The sequence below is a fragment of the Corvus cornix genome, chromosome 2, assembly GCF_000738735.6.
Source record: "Corvus cornix cornix isolate S_Up_H32 chromosome 2, ASM73873v5, whole genome shotgun sequence".
NCBI lineage: Eukaryota > Metazoa > Chordata > Aves > Passeriformes > Corvidae > Corvus > Corvus cornix.
In genome coordinates this window covers 98,731,240-98,747,435 of record NC_046333.1, presented here as the reverse complement: position 1 = coordinate 98,747,435, position 16,196 = coordinate 98,731,240, and the positions used below count along the sequence as shown (strand labels likewise).

General features: G+C 35.0%; 1 protein-coding gene across 5 annotated transcripts in view; it reads right to left on the bottom strand.

Moving 5' to 3' along the window:
• Positions 1-16,196, bottom strand: part of CDH19 (cadherin 19) — a 116,943-nt gene that overhangs the window by 49,315 nt on the left and 51,432 nt on the right. The window contains exon 2 of one of the 5 annotated variants that reach the window (XM_020584396.2): positions 805-962. The exons of the other annotated variants lie outside the window; for them this stretch is intronic. The gene's annotated coding sequence lies outside the window, so the exon portion shown is untranslated. The remainder of the gene's footprint in view (positions 1-804; positions 963-16,196) is intronic. 5 annotated transcript variants of the gene reach the window in all.

Below are 16,196 nucleotides of genomic sequence, written 5' to 3'. Positions count from 1 at the left end.
CATAGAACTGGAAGCACAGCCTTAAATATTTCTGTCCTGACCATGGCAGGAGACCCAAGTCTTGTCATCGTAATTTCTTTGAGATCCTTTAAAAAGAACCTGAAAAAGATAATCCAATCCACCTAAAAAGTCTCTGGGTAAAACAAAAGTCACCCACACCATTCCCACCAACAAAATAGAGTGTGTGTGTGTAAGGATAAACTGCTGTTGGGCAGGACTCTGTCAGACAGCTTTTGCTCTACAAAGATGACCTTTGGTTAAGGTGAACACTGCATAGGGATTGAACCAAAGGCAAGCCAATGTTTCTGTAAACTTCCTCTATGTTTGCATTACTGTTTTTTTAAGATAATATTAAAATTAAATCTGCAACATCAGAAAGTAATAAAGTAATTGTTTTATTTGAAGTCTACTGGCATCCCCCAAAGAGACCAGCAGGTATCACCAAAATCATCACACTGACACACACACAGAGCTGCGGTGGATTTCTCCAGAGGCAATTAAACCTTTGGGATTGTTCCTTGGTTGATAAAGCATCTTGTCTTCTTCTGGAAGCATAGCTTTTTCATATGTTATTAACTGAAGCACGAAGTTATTTGGTGAATACTTTCATAGACAAGACACACAGACATACCTACTTCACTTCTTTGTAGGGAGGAAAAATGAAGTAGGAGGAATATCTGTGTCTCTTGTCTAAACACTGGTAAATGAATGATTATATTTTGTTCTTTTTCACAGACTTTCTGCCATGCTATATGCTACTTCATTCCAGGTGCTTCCTATCTAAAGAAAAATTGAAATGCTTACCTTAGAACTTAACTTTATGAAAAATTATGCTCATTTTTTGCATTCATTCAATAGCTTCAGCAATTTTATTCTGATGTAAAAATCGATTTGGTAAACAGACGATGAGATGCTAAAAGATTCAGTTGTGCCAGTAGTTGTGGTACACTGCACTCTTTACACTAAAAATAAGCAAACATTTAGTTTTAATTGTAGCTTTCCTTGACTGGGACTATTATTTATTTTTAAGATAATTTGCACTATAGAAAATTATGACTAAACCCATGTATTTTAGCATAAATATTTTGCTGATTAAAAAGCCTAACACATGTACACAGTAAATACAGAAGTTCTTGCCTTCTGGCATTTGCTTTTTATTGTAGGCAAATAGCAAATCCAATTACAAGATGTTTGATTCACTGGGAAAATCCTACTGGAACATTTTTGGCTCTGCAGGATACCACTCAGTACTGAAGAACCACTTGTCAGCATAATGATGTAAAGGACAGCATTCTGTGATTCACACTTGAATCTGTTTGCCAAATGATTTTCAGGATGGCACTTCACGAAATGCTCCAAAACTCTCTTTAGGATTTAGGTTCCTTTAATCGCTTTAATTCATAATTATTCTTTGCATACATTAAAATTAATAGTGCAGTGAACTCACCTTTTCCATGGTTTTGGAGGAGGTTTAATTCCTCCAAACATGAGATAAAAAGAAGCTTTGATATTTAATTTAAGAGGATGCTCTTTGCTAGAATTTGACTTGTGTTAAACTTCTGGGTTTGGTTTTAGAGTTAATTTTCCACATAAGGCAAGGTAAAGCAGAAACACCCTGCAATGAAATCATCCACTGTATGGCAACGGAAAACCAGAATGAAGTCAGATTTTAATGCTTATATTTGAGGAAACTTACCAGGGTGCATTTGTAAAGTAAATAAATAGTGAAGAGAGGAGTCTCTTATAAGCAGTTAAGGAAACCATACCTTTACATTAAAAAAAAAAAGAAAAAAAAAGAAAGACCTACTTTTTTAAAGTTTTCATTAACTTATTTTGTTACCTGTTTATTAATAACATACATTAGGTAAATAAAGCAAGGAACAAATACTTTTAACAGTATGAAGATTTTTCATTATAAGCTAGAAAATCTGCTCTGATACATAATCTAGTTATTCAATTTAAAGGTATAATTTAAGTTCATGGACAGAAAAAGTCTGTGCACCACCACAGTGGAAGTCAGTTGGAAAAATGCTGAAAGTATGCACCTGCATCAGAGAGTCTGCAGCTGTATCAGATAGGAAAGGGTAGAATTTTCCTGGTTTTTGAAAGAGAAAACACATTGAAGGGTATGCATGTTGTTCAGAACAGCGAGAAATAGAGATGAAAAATACCTAACTGACGAACTTTCTAAAAATATAATATTTTTCTTGCCTTTTTATTCTCTTAATGTAGTACTCAGCTGATGAATCTTCCCTTATGTCCTGCAATGGAATAACCTCAGTTTCAGTTTTGCTTAAGTCTCAATGATCAGAGGCTTGCCTGTCTCTTACTCCTGATTTTAATATTTCCCTGTTCTGCTTTACTACCAAGAATGTATCTTCACTAATTCTATGAATTACAATAACGGCTGGTATCCTTTTATAACCTCTCATATATCAAATATATATATTAATCCAATAAAGTTCTTAGTGATTCAATTAAATATTGTGAGCACTTTTCAGGCACTGAGGTATTAAGAACAGTGTAGAAGCAGAGCGTTAGGTCATCCAGACAACACAAAGGGTGTTGTACAAACAATTTCATATCAAAATTTTTCAAAAAGGATTTCTTTTATTTTCTGTCATGTTTCAAGGTGTGGAATAAAATTTTCCAGATAGAGTCCAACAAAGCCCATCAGATTTGTAAACTCTGCTGTTTTTTTAATGAAATAATATTTTATGGGAGTCATAGATGAAGAAAATCGTGAAAATAGAATGAAGTTTCTAGCTATTGATATTTCAGTCTCCAAAAATTATTGACTTAAAAGCTATTTTTGAAGGATATGTGTGACTTTAGATCCCTCTGACATTCCTATATTCTGACATAACACCAAAGACTATTTTTGCCTATCAGATTAGGCAAAAATAAAATCTAAGTTGCATAATATCTGGGACTTCAGTCTCCATAGTCAAGTTGCCTTGTGATATCTCAGAGCATAATTTTTGTCCATTACTTTCATGCCTATCCCTAGAATTTCTCTTACTATCTTGCTACTTGGTAAATGCAACTCTTCTTATAAAGACGAGGGAAAATACTGTTTATACTGCCCTTATCACTCCACATAGTCCTTATCAAGAACCAAAATAAGATATATTTGGACAATCTTATTAATTATTAATCCCCTTTGACTAAAAATCCATTAATAAGAAAGCCATGAACACCACTAGAATATGTGTTGAAACTTGCTGTTTGAAAAGTCATTGTTCAGGTTTGTTGTGGGTGATTTTCCTAACGTATTATATCTATGTAGGAAAGAGCTTTTAAAAATTCCTAGCTATTATTTGGTGCCTTGAATACCCACATATGCTGCCATTTCTACACACTTTTATCACAGGTCCTTACATCCTGGTCATTCTTCAAGTTTTACATTGTTTTTGAGGGCAAAGGAAAAAAAAAAAGGTGGAATCCAATTTTCCATAAAATTTCAATATGGCTAAAGACTTAAGAGTAACCCCCAAAATTCAGATGATGTTAATTCAGTTAATTGTTTTTGTTAGTTGTCAAGATTACTTAGGTTCTGGACTAGTGCTTTTGATAGAAGAAAGCCAGACACCCTGATCTCTTTGAAGCTGGAAAAATATTGTTTTTTCTATTGTTTTTTCTTTCTTCATGCTTTTTGTTCTGATTTTTTAAACTTTTCATTAATTTCTTTCCTTTTCCAGCCAGTTTTTACATCACTACAACATGATTCTTCCTCTTTCTAACCTACATTGAAGCCTCCCTTCTCACTGAGAAGCTGAAGCACTGAATATTCTGCCCCACTTTTTTTCCCCTTTCTTCATTTAAAAAGTTTCCTGTTTGCACCTAAGATTAATTAATTACCTTTTCACCTGTCAGTTCTGTCCCCACTGCTGTAGGTCATCTGCAATAACAATTTATTGCATCTTTTTCCCCCTTTATAATCTTTGTGTGTCATACTCCCCTCATTACCTGTGTGACCCTCTGTTGCTTCTCTGCTCAATGTTATCTCTCAAACAGACCTCTCTGTGCAGATTTCCTTTGATATTTTACTTCATAGAAGCCTATTGTAAAAAATAAATTGTGCTCTATTATATTGTTGAGCCAAAGTCCCTGTGTGTCATTCACAGGATAATTTTGCCAATTTCAAGAGCTCTAATGTACTTTGTAGCCTTAGCTTTTGTATGTCCAACTGAGTGGAGATCAGGACTGTATGTATTATATCATCAGTACTTTATGTATTATAAGAGTATTAAAATGCACAATCAGACACGACATTTTTACATTTCATCACCTACTTTTTCTTACAATCGAAGAAGCTTCTTAAGCCAAGAAGCAAGTGGAGGAGACAGGAAGAAACAGGAGGAGTTCATGTGGAAAGTAAATCCTGTCTGGGATGACTTTAATATGGCAGAAATCGTGGTGAATGGTAAGTGACAAGAAGTGAGATACTGGAAGAGTCAGATGCAAGACTTCATTTTCCCACAGTGATTCGGAAAGAAAGGAGCTATACCTGGAGTCAGACCTGCATCAGAAAGGGGCACCAAGTGTGCTGAGCCAGGGGATTTTCAGTCCAGAGGAGACATTCAGAGAACAACTTCCCTCCTGCTTGGTACACTGTTCTGTTGAGCAGGGCTTTGGAAAAGAGCAGACAAGTCCTTTGCATGTTTCAGTTTTCTCCTCCGCTTTAAAACCATACTTAGCTAAAATTTGTAGATATATCCAGTATAGCTCAATTGAAGTTATTCAGAAATATTGCTTATGGGATGGCTTAGTGTCTTTTCATCTTAAATATTTATGCATTGTTGAAATTCAAAGCAAGAGACCCATGTCTGGGAGAAATCAATGGAGAACTCTGTTAAGTATGAAGTACTCTCAGTTGTTTCAAAAGAATATTAAAACAAAGGCTGGTGCTGATGCTGTGACATCAGTGTGGTGCACTGCATGGTCTCTGGCAAAATGCTCTTTTTTCATGGCAAAGTAGCTTCTCCAGAACAAAGCAGGTAAGAGAAAGGATTAAGAAAACAATAGAAATTATCAGACTAATTATAGATTGTTATCAGACCTTGATAATGAAGTGGCCCAAGAAGTACTGCCAAAAGTTGTGCAGTCAAGAAAGAAGCAGATTTTGTGGTAGGCAGAAGTAATCTGAGAAGATTTCAAAGAGCCACAAAGAACTGTGTTGATGAGCAGAAGGCACAAAACTTGGGAGTTGAACTGAGTTGCAAATAGCCAACTTATTCCCTGATGATCCATGTTTAAAAAGCTAACAGCTCCAGGATAAGAATGTGTAAAGGTAAAATATTAATTTCCTGGGAAAAAATCTGGTTAAAGAAACAAAGTAACAATGTAGACTTTAAAAAGGCAACAATGTAAACTTTAAAGGTGACAATGTAAACTTTAAAATAAAACCAAAAAACTAAAAATCAAAAAAATTAAACCCGCCATTACAAAATTAAATGAAATTTAAAAATATGTTATGGGTAAAATTGACTTTATGCAACTAATTTCACAGCATTATCTGTATTGATTTTCTTAAAGAGAAGCAACTGTATCATAAACAACGTTTTACCTTGGAAATTTGACTATAAAAATTAGAGGCTTATGGTGTTTAGTTGGCAAAATATGACCAGGACTATTTCTGTCATGACAATTACCAAATTTTATTGGTAACTTTTATATGTCTCTGTAAATTCAAACAGCAACTCATGGGGAAGAGCAGGAAGAAAAAGAATGGATTGTAATTCCCATACCTCACTGCTTTAATTACTAGATTTGTGAGACACATGAGGGGAATTTCCTCTGGGAAGTAATACTTTAATAAAATCTCAAGACAGGAGATAGGAGGCTTCTTAATGGATGCACACATATATTTTTTAAAAGTGGTGTGCAAGACTTTGGGTACTTCTTTTTAAAGTTATTTCCTTCAGAGTGGCACATGGAAATTTGTATTGAGCAAACAGTGCTTCAGAGTTCATTAATGAGTGGATACTTTTCAAGCCACTTCTTGGCCCTGGACCTGGACATCAACATGCCTGCTTTGTAGACTTTTCCTTTCCTTCATCAGGCTGTAGAGCTTTATCTGGTTCCTGTGGAGCCAACTGGATAACTTGAATGCATATAAACATATGAATAGGCATGAGATTTCAGAGATATCATGATTTACTAAATCATAATGATTAAATTTGCCCCCAAAATAAGTTCTTACAAAAGAAATTACTGTAGTAGGTTTCTATGGATAGCTCACTTTTTTAAAGCAACTTCATCCACATAATTCCCCTTGTTTCAGGAGTCTGAGTTTCTGACTTTAATTCATTGCAAGCCAACAGCAACCGGGAAGTCCATGAAGTTACCATAGTAACTCAATGGACAAAGACTTAATTCCCTAGTTTATATAAGCCAGAACTCATATCCTGCAGACAGTAATGGTCTTAAATTATTTAGGTCTATAAAGTCAATGGATTATATATATTTAATAAATAAGTGTCAGTTCCTTAGTTAGTGAAAAATGGGCTTTGATTGCTCCATGCTGTCTCAAGAGTATTTGTATGTGGGATAGTAAGCCAGTCAAAAAGTCAAGTGGAATGAAAAGGAACAGAAACCAGGGTACAGTGAAAGTAGTTCTTTCCATGTTAAGAGAGGTTATGAGTTATGCTATTAACTTATTAAGTATTTATTTTGAAAAAATTCCTCAAACTGAGCTGTTAAGGTCCATAAATGCCACATGCATTTAACAGAAGGAGAGGATGACACACTTAGAATTTTGCAATCTAGTGAAAACCATGGTTTTGGAGTCAATTGTTGTTGTTCCCAGATCACAAATATAATTTGCAGTAGCACTGCCGAGGTAACAACATGTGAAAGAGCAAATCTGAAGGAGAAGTCTGTTGGAAAATGTGTTATGAACCACATAATTTTGTCACGGGCAGCATGGTTTACTGAGAGACATGACATATTTTTGGATTAAGAGTGTGGCATAATCAACAGTTATTCTGGGTTGTGTCAAGATAGATGTGAAAAAGTAATAAAAAATAACTATGTATTTGCTTATTTCATACAATTTCCTGCTTCTCAGCTTCTTGATCACAATCTGAAAATCTTTTACCTAGAATTGATTTGAGATCACCCACAAACTGAGAACAAAAAGAATTTTCTTTTACTATCTGTTTAATTTTGCTCTCCTTCTCCACACCTTCTGCCTTATGCCACCTTTAGCAACTGGGTAGATTGAAATAATAAACCAGGCCTGCTGCATCGCAGCTTGCCTAAATAACCTTGGTAAATATAAATATAAATATAAATATAATAAACATTCTTTGTGAACATTGCACTAGTAAATGTATAGGGACATTTTAATCGTCAAATCCACCAATAACTTCAAATGTCTTAGAAAACAAATTCTGTGTAATTTAATTCCCTCAATTAATGAATTCTGTAGGTCTTTTTCATGAGATTCCTGAGTACATCAGTTATTTATCTTAGTCCTGCAAGTGCAAAAAGAACGACTCGTGTGGGAATTGCCACTAGAGCTTTATTGTACTTTATGTTGCTTTATTTAGTTCTTTTTTTTTTCCATTTTAATTCATATGCCAGCTTTCAATAGGATATTGAGCCTGAAAGTTTCCCCTGCATTTAATCTGAAGAGCAGACTGACATCTCTATTTCTTCCTGGATGGGAGCTCATCATGCTATCAGACTTTATCCTTGTATTTACATTTTGTGTCATTCCAACTATCGCCTATCATTCCAGTGGTTTGGGTCCTTTTACAGTTTCCTGGCCAGGACTTGTAAACAGTAGATAAATGGCATGAGAGGCAACAGGACATGAAAAACTATTCAGAAAAATAAAAAGAAGATTGTTAACTGTAACCAAAGGAAACAGGGACTAGTTTGATATGCCACTATCATAAATTTCTTTGTGGTTACATATGATAACAGAAGAGTTGGGGTTTTTTTGTGATTTTAGGTAAGCTTGCTTTGTTCAGGAAGTTCTCATGAGTCATGGGATACCACAGGCAGTTGCTTTAATGACAGGTTTCCTCTCATTTCCCTTTTCCAACCTCTGCTGCTATTCAGCACATTCTGAGTTTTTAGGGGTCTCTTACAGAAAACATCCTTTTTTATTAGAAAATGTCTTCTAATTCTGAACTTTCTACAGATATATATTTATATATATATATATATGTGTTTGGGTTTTCTTTTGGCTATGTGTTTTTAGTGTTTTTTTTTTCTCAAAGTCTATTGTGGGCCATATAAACTTTGTATTGTGCGTGCCATAGCCTAGTTAGCCTTCCACTGTAAGCACTAATTTTAATGAAATCATCTGTCCTCTGGACATTCAAAATTAGAAAACCACTCAGAAACCTAGTGTCTAATTCACTGCTTTCACAAAGGTCATCATATATGCCAGTGTAATGAATGGAGGGTATTTGCAAGATACAGATACATGCTTAATTTGGGTTGAAATTTGATAGTGCTTCATAATTTCACTAAGGCTTTGTTTAAACAAAAATCAGGTTAAAGTGTATAGACAACTGGCTGAAAATTCAAGTAGAGATAAACTGGGATTACTCCCTGGTCTTATGGTTCTGCTACAGAGAAACTTGTAAAAAAAAGAACAACAAAAATATTTTAGTCCTGAGTTCTTGGTGTTATTGCCAATGCCTGTCAGCTAGCAAAGTAAATCCTGCACATTTTCACTCTCATTTTCCTTCAAATTACTTTTGTGACCTCCTTACCCCTAACTGAAATATGACTCCAAATATACATCACTAATGCTGATTATGTTATTGTACTATTTCACCTTCGCTGTGCAGTATCAACAGAGCAGAAACAGGGACAGAGTATTGGCATGGTGCTATAGAATCTTAAACACAGCACAGAAATCCCCCTCTTTGGGAAGGGGCCAGGGCCATTATCCATGCTAAGAGTGCCAGCATAGCAATGTGAAAACAAAACAAAAAATCCCCTCTGGATAGAAAGTGTCATTTTCCAAACAAATAAATACAAGGGTTTCAAGTTTTCTTAGTAGAACATTAAAATAAGTTCTACTCTGTAGAGTAATGAATAAATCTAGTGTGTTGATTCTGCTCATTGCTGAAACAGTGTCAAGAAGGATTAGGTAAAACTAAAAGAAACAAATGTATGAAGCATTCACACACAACCTTCAAGAGAAAAGAGGTAATGTGCCAGCTAGAACAGGAAATAGATAAAGGATTTTAGAGCACCTGAATTTGTCTTTTGGGACATCTTGCCATTTCCTTCACTTGATATCCAATGAATTTTACAGAATGCAAACAGCAATATTTAAAATAAGCACATATGGAAGTACTACATCTTAAAATTGAAATATGCTTGAACAAAACATCTTACTTTGAGAAAATGATTGAACTCTGAGCTATTTCAAAGTTGACAATTTCCAAATTAATCAAATTATCTGAAATGTTTCAATGGAATATCTTTGTGAAAGAGAATGAGAAACAAAAGTTATCTCATAAAATTCCAGTTCATATAAAGAGAAAAAGAGTGTCAACATTTTTATGTCTGGATCACACTACTTGCTTTTTTTCAAATGCTGATATCAAACTGGATGCTGAACTATTTGCAGCTAGGATTAAGTACAGACCAAGTAGGCTTTGTGAAAAGGCAACCTTAAAGTAAGACATGATCTATATTCTGGATTCTTGCAGTTCAGTCTATTTGGATTTATAATCTTTGTGGAAACAGCAACTGATTCAATACACAGGGCACATAATTCATCTGTAATGAAAGCACTTCACCTTGAAGAGCACTTCCACTGGGTCTCAGTAGAACATTGTTCTATATTGAGAATTCAGTGGGGGAACTGTGCTTAATGGTAAATGAATTTTAAGAGTCCCCTTTTTATCCCCTCAGAGGACTACATTGCTCTTCTGCAATCCTCTTACAGAATAGTTTGCAGTTTATACCTTATAGTTTAACAGCTTTTTTCAGTAGTCTGCCTTTTCCCTCTTTTCTTACACCAGATACTTTTGCTGCCCCTGGTCAGCCCCTCTTGTTCTTTGAATGGAGAAATTGTATGTTGTGAGTTGAACAAAATATAAAAAAAATTAAAAGGATTTTTGATTTTCTTTTTTTTTTTGCCAGGTTATTTACTACTTATAAAATAGAAGAGAAAGTTTGAAGGAAGAAAATGTCTGATAAGGTAGGAGAGTGACCAGCATGCTTACAGCATATTTTATGGCTTCAGCTCCTTTGTAAAGATGGTTTCTTTTGAAGGCTAAGGTTAATCTCTCGTCACAGGACTTTTTCTTGTATAATGTTGAGTTTGTTGAGCATTTTAATACAAGTTCGAAGAACTACTTCCAGCATCACTACACATAAATCCAAATGCTCATTCCTCTTTAGAATGCCTGTACAATATCATCAAAACTGTGGGATTTATTTCTGCTGAGGAAGCAGAGGGTTTAAAAGAACTGAGAGACAATTATTATTTCAAGATAATATAATATTTTATTATTTTAGCACATTTGCCTAACTAATATACAAATATCACAAAGATTGGCACAATATATATGCAAAATAGAAAGCACTTGGAGCATGATTCCTTTATCCATCTGATAACCAAGATCCTTCCTGACTTTTTCTTTATAGAAAGAGGTCGCCGACTAGATTGAGTTCAATGGAGTAAATTGAACTCTACAGGTTGTGCTTACTGCTGTCAGAAAATGGGAAACTAATCTCAAACCATGGCAAAAAATACCCCTGCTGTAATTATAACGTGTTTTCTTTATCACAGATGTAGATATGGGAGAGTTAGAGTGCATTATGACTATTGAAAAACAAAACCTGAACATATAAACATCTATACAGAAATATTCTGTATTTTAGAAATAGTTCAGATGTTCAAAGTATAAAATAGCTTCCAACACTAGAAGGGATGTTTTTTAACACACCATTAACATCACTGGTGGACTGCTTCTGTACATACAGGTTGTGGCCCTTAAATGACCACAACCAACTCCAATTTATGTTTGCAAACTAAGCAACTTATGTGATTTGATGAAATGTTATAAATGCTATCACACTGCTTATCTTTTATATATATGTAGCATTTTTTTTAATGGTAAATGGTGGTAAACTATTCTTATATGTTGATAGCTAACTCGTTGGGTTGTCCTGAAGACCTAAAAAAATTGCTTTTGAGGTATGCCCTCTAAAAATCTTCAAGTCCTTGTGTCTCCAGTGCCAGATACTTGAATTAATATTTTTTTAATGCAGAAAATTGTTTCAATGGTATTTTATGACCATTGTTTATAAATATCTTGGTGTTTAAAAATAAAAGTTGTGGGTTTTGTATGTAGTTTAGCATCTTAGTTTTTCAAAACTTGTTTTCTTCAATTTCATTTCCTCTCTTGAGAGAGGGATGTGAGAATATAAAAACTTGATTTTTTATTTTTAACTTAGTTTTCACTAATTGTGAAGTAATTTCAAACCAATCTTTAACTAACTCTTAAGCTCATGAAGCAATGCCACGCAAGACAGAGCAGGCTGTGACTGATAACCCCCCTGGGGTTTGTCAGCAGCGCAGCTGTGGGCTGAGTGCCTAAGCTTGGTGGTGTGACTGGCTGCAGGGCTGGGCTGGCTCAGCATCCCGGTTATTCCCTGTTATCTCCTTCCCCCAGCTCTGGGAGGCAGCAAGCCACCGGCAGCTGCTGAGGCTGTCACCCATGGTTCAGCCTCGCATCAAGCAATCGATGTGTCTGATGGGCAAATACCTTGCAGTGTCTTTTACACAGATGAACTTGCTGCCACTTGACAGAGTTCCAACCTTTTACACCTATTAAGGAAGGAAACAATAATGCTGTCCTCTTCTCTCCAGGGTTTTCTATATGCTGCCCCTGACTGTGTCCTAAATGAATCAAGAAATCAATTTACAGCCTCTCAGCCTCGGTTAAATCAAACTTATTCACAGTTTCTGCTGAGTAAAAAACATCCAATGCTTCTCCTCAGTACCCACTGTCATTTTAACAAGATCTGTCAGAGCTTTGGCCAAAGCTACACTGTCCAAAGTGTTTAATTTTGCTTCATTTCTCCTCTTTTTAGCTTTCCTTGTTACCTTTTTACTATTTTATTACTTTACCTTTATTAGTATTATTTGTGTAAATTATTTCTACTCCTAGAATCATTGTCTGCTAAATACAGCTGCTAAATGAGGTATAAAATTAATTTTATCACCAGAAAAACAGAACATAATATGGAATAAAGTTCTTTTATTGAAAAATAGAGACTGTGAGATGAAATATTACAGTGTTTATTGTGAACTTACAGATATTATAGGCCTGGTAATAACGTAAGAGCTTATCTAGTATTTTTCTTGCAAGTGAATGTTTACTCTTTATGGCATAGATAACATTTTTGCTTTTAATAATACAGAGCCTGAGGCTCCCATGTTTTCTTGAGATGACATTTATTAATTTAAGCACCTGAAAGTTAAAGATCTAGTATAATGTCCTATGCAGCCTCCCTAAATAGTCAATGGAAAGAGAAAGTATCTGTGCTTTACAGCATTGTAAGAAAGGTAAGTAGCCTATGGAGTCTAAAACACCATCTTTCTGTTCAGTGAGAATCCTGTCAATTAACCTAAGGTAATAAGTTACTTAAAGACATTTACAGGCAGGTCACATGTTCCTCTATTAGGAATTTTTTCATTTCAGTTAGCGAAAGATGATTCCAGTAAAGGAAATTAGACAAGGACAAAGATGTTTCACAGATTAATTCATTTAAAACAATCTTTAAAATTCTTAACAAGCATGCTATTTATCTTCTTGGTACAAACTACTTTGAATTACAATATAAGCCCTTTTTTTTTAAACAATTTATTTCTAGATTGAACAAAAGGAATGATGTTATCCAAAAGAGTTGACATTTTGTCCTTTGTTCCAGTATATTATTAAAAAAAAGACAAAAAACTTCAGAAAACTTTTTCTCACACATTTTTAATCCCTACTTAATACAGCTGATTGCCAGAATGCTTTTTCTCCATGTGATTATTAAGATTTATGATCAATATGATCACAATATCATAGTATTTTGGTATCATACTAACATATATAAATCCTAACCACTATGCCATGTAGAAAGGAAAAAAAACCCTTTCTTTTGGATATGCACATACATCAAAGCAAAATGAAATTTTATTACCTCCCTTTATAGTTTTCTGTGATTTTGTCACACACGCATTAAAATTCATTTTTCATGCATTAGAGGAAAATACGATTTCAGTCTTTTACTGACATTAATTCATTCTCCAGTAGGTTCTGCTATATCAGCCTGTAGGATCACCTTATTTCCCTGGTTTAGGTATAGTGAACATTCTCCAACATAGCCAGACAAAAAAAAAAGAAAGCCTACAGGCAACAATTATGAATTCTTAGAAATCTAAAGTTGCTGCCAGTGAAAGGCCACTGAAATTATTCCAAACAGAGTTTATCTTCAGATATCCTACTGAAATACTGTACTTTTTACTCTCTCTGACATATATGATTAGTAATACTCAGGAATACACTCTATCATTTTTATGATGCAACAGTTTTGCTGTGCTGTCTAGTTTTCATTTGAAACAAAATGGGCTGAATCAGATTGTAGCAGCTCAGACTTAAGCAGTATGTCTCCACTTGGAAATCAGCTATTATTCTGAGAGGCTATCTATCAGAAGAAAACAAAAAAAAGAAAAGAAAAGAAAAGAAAAGAAAAGAAAAAAAAAAGAAAAGAAAAGAAAAGAAAAAAAGAAAAGAAAAGAAAAGAAAAGAAAAGAAAAGAAAAGAAAAGAAAAGAAAGAAAAGAAAAGAAAAGAAAAGAAAAGAAAAGAAAAGAAAAGAAAAGAAAAGAAAAGAAAAGAAAAGAAAAGAAAAGAAAAGAAAAAGAAAAAAGAAAAGAAAAGAAAAGAAAAGAATAAACAGGCAAACTACACAACAAAAACCCAGCAGAGGAAAAAGCAAAAATCCATAATTTATGGCAACTTAACAGTTATTCACATCTGTGAATTATTCACTTTTGCAGTTTGTATAATAAAGATGGCAAATGTGAATATAAATTTATATTTCAGAGTTTCTTTGAATGTTTCATGCATGCAACAATACCATGCTTGTAGACACTACATTTGGGAGTAAGTTCTTGCTTTAAATTTTCTTCTCCTTTGAGAGAATCATTTTATTTTGGGGAAATAAGCAATATTATCTATTGAAACTAACTTCTTTTTTTAAAATATGTAATTATTTGGGGGGGTTAGGTTAATAATTCTTAGGTTTGCTCTGTAAGGGCTTGCTGTAATAGAAATCTTTTTTTTTTGTTGGTACTGGGTTGCTAAGAGACCTCAGTGACTTGTCTGGGTCCTTCAGATGGTAGTGGTGGAACTAACTAGCTCTGCCCATCAAACGGGGATGCTTCATGATCCAGTCTTGGGTTGTCACCTGAGGGTGGCTCAGGCTCCCACTGTAAGCAGTTTACGGTACTGCTGAGCAGGAGCTGGCAGCAGAGGAGGAAAGCTCTGAAAATCCCAATCACAGCCACAGTCGTGGGCTGGTGCAGAGTGCTGAGTATTTGAATGGGGAATTCCAGTCAGATATCCACCTGTGAACCAGTAGTGGATGGGGCTGGGGTTGCTCAGAGAGGTGCATGGGGGAGGGACCACACAGTATGTGAGGAGAGAAACTCTTTGTGTGTGGAAGGACTCTTAAGAGGGAGTCAGAGAGACCCATCCAATGCTGTGCACCATGTGGTGGAGACTGCTCTATCGACCTGCCTGAACTTCTTCCTGGAGGGTACCATCACTGCCACTGCCACAGGCTGCAGTAACTTAGGTAACTTAGCCATTCAGGTAACTTAGCCCATTTATTCTCCACGCTGTCAAATTGACTTTAAGCTGTGACAGTCTTTGAGTCTAGGCTCTGTTTTCCTGTAATCTTTAAGTGGAAAAAAAATTTTCATAATATGCTCGCTTAACAAAATAGCTGAGATAAAGAATTGAGTAGAAGAAAATTATATGTGAGGCACCAGAAAATGAGTCTAATTTTGTAACATTTGCACACTCCTGAAAGAGTGCATATGAAAAGCTGAGCAATCATCACAGTTTATCTCTATATGACATTTACAAATGCTATTTATACATTTTCTGGGTCAGTCTTTTATGAAAATATCCATGTATGCCAGCTATCTAATGACCTGGCATTTGAAACCAATTCAATTTATATGTTAAATTTGATGTTAGGGGAAAACCAATACACTTACCACATTTTCGTTCTGTAAATCTAGTTGTCGTCTTAATTTGTCTGGAAACATCTTTTTATTTTCCAGGGGTATCTCATGGGATATAAAGTAGCATAAATCATTCTAGCTCATCTACCACTGGGAATTACTGTTAAGGGTAAATTTTGGCCTAGTCAATATATATCACAGTGGTACATAAAAACAGCACCAGCAATGCCCTTAATTTTCTCCAACAACTATCTGCCTCATACAGAGAAAGACAGAGTAAGAAATCAGCTCTACGAAGTTGAACTGGGCAGTAATTGAAAGGAGCACTGTTTTCTAATTTGAGAGGAAAGATGGAAGGTTTATAGTTTGCTTAATGTTGGCACACGCCCTCCTTTCTGTTCTATCCCTGAAGTTTTCTGCAGGCTCCGTTGGATGCTGAAGAGCCTGGGAAGGATATCATGAGTGTGAAAAATTGTCATGGCTCATGGACCCTTGGACAATGATCTCTTTTTGTGTTTTTCACCTAAAGTATGAAATAGAAGGAATTCACTCCAGTTAGAGAAAAAAAATCTCATTTCATATTGCTTCAAATGTCATGGATAAGTCAAAAGGGAAAGCAAATTTAGGACTGCTCCTAACTTTTGTTTGTTTCCATCTTCTCAAGAATACATGACAATGTATCAAGGCACTAGGGAGCTTCTCAACCAGTTTGCATGTAGGTGTTGATGCCAACATGTAACACAGAGCATGGGTTTGTGTAACAGCATGTGTGCTGTATGTCCATTTTCAGTAAATGTCTAAAAAAGATGCAGAAAATATTTAGAGTATTTTGGATTATATAAATTCTTACAAGCTGCTGTGTTATGATTTTGTTTATGAAGTTTGTTGGCAGATTTCTTGAAATCTTCAGAGTGCTTCAAATCATCCAGAAATCACAGATTAATGATTTAACAAGGAGTCACATC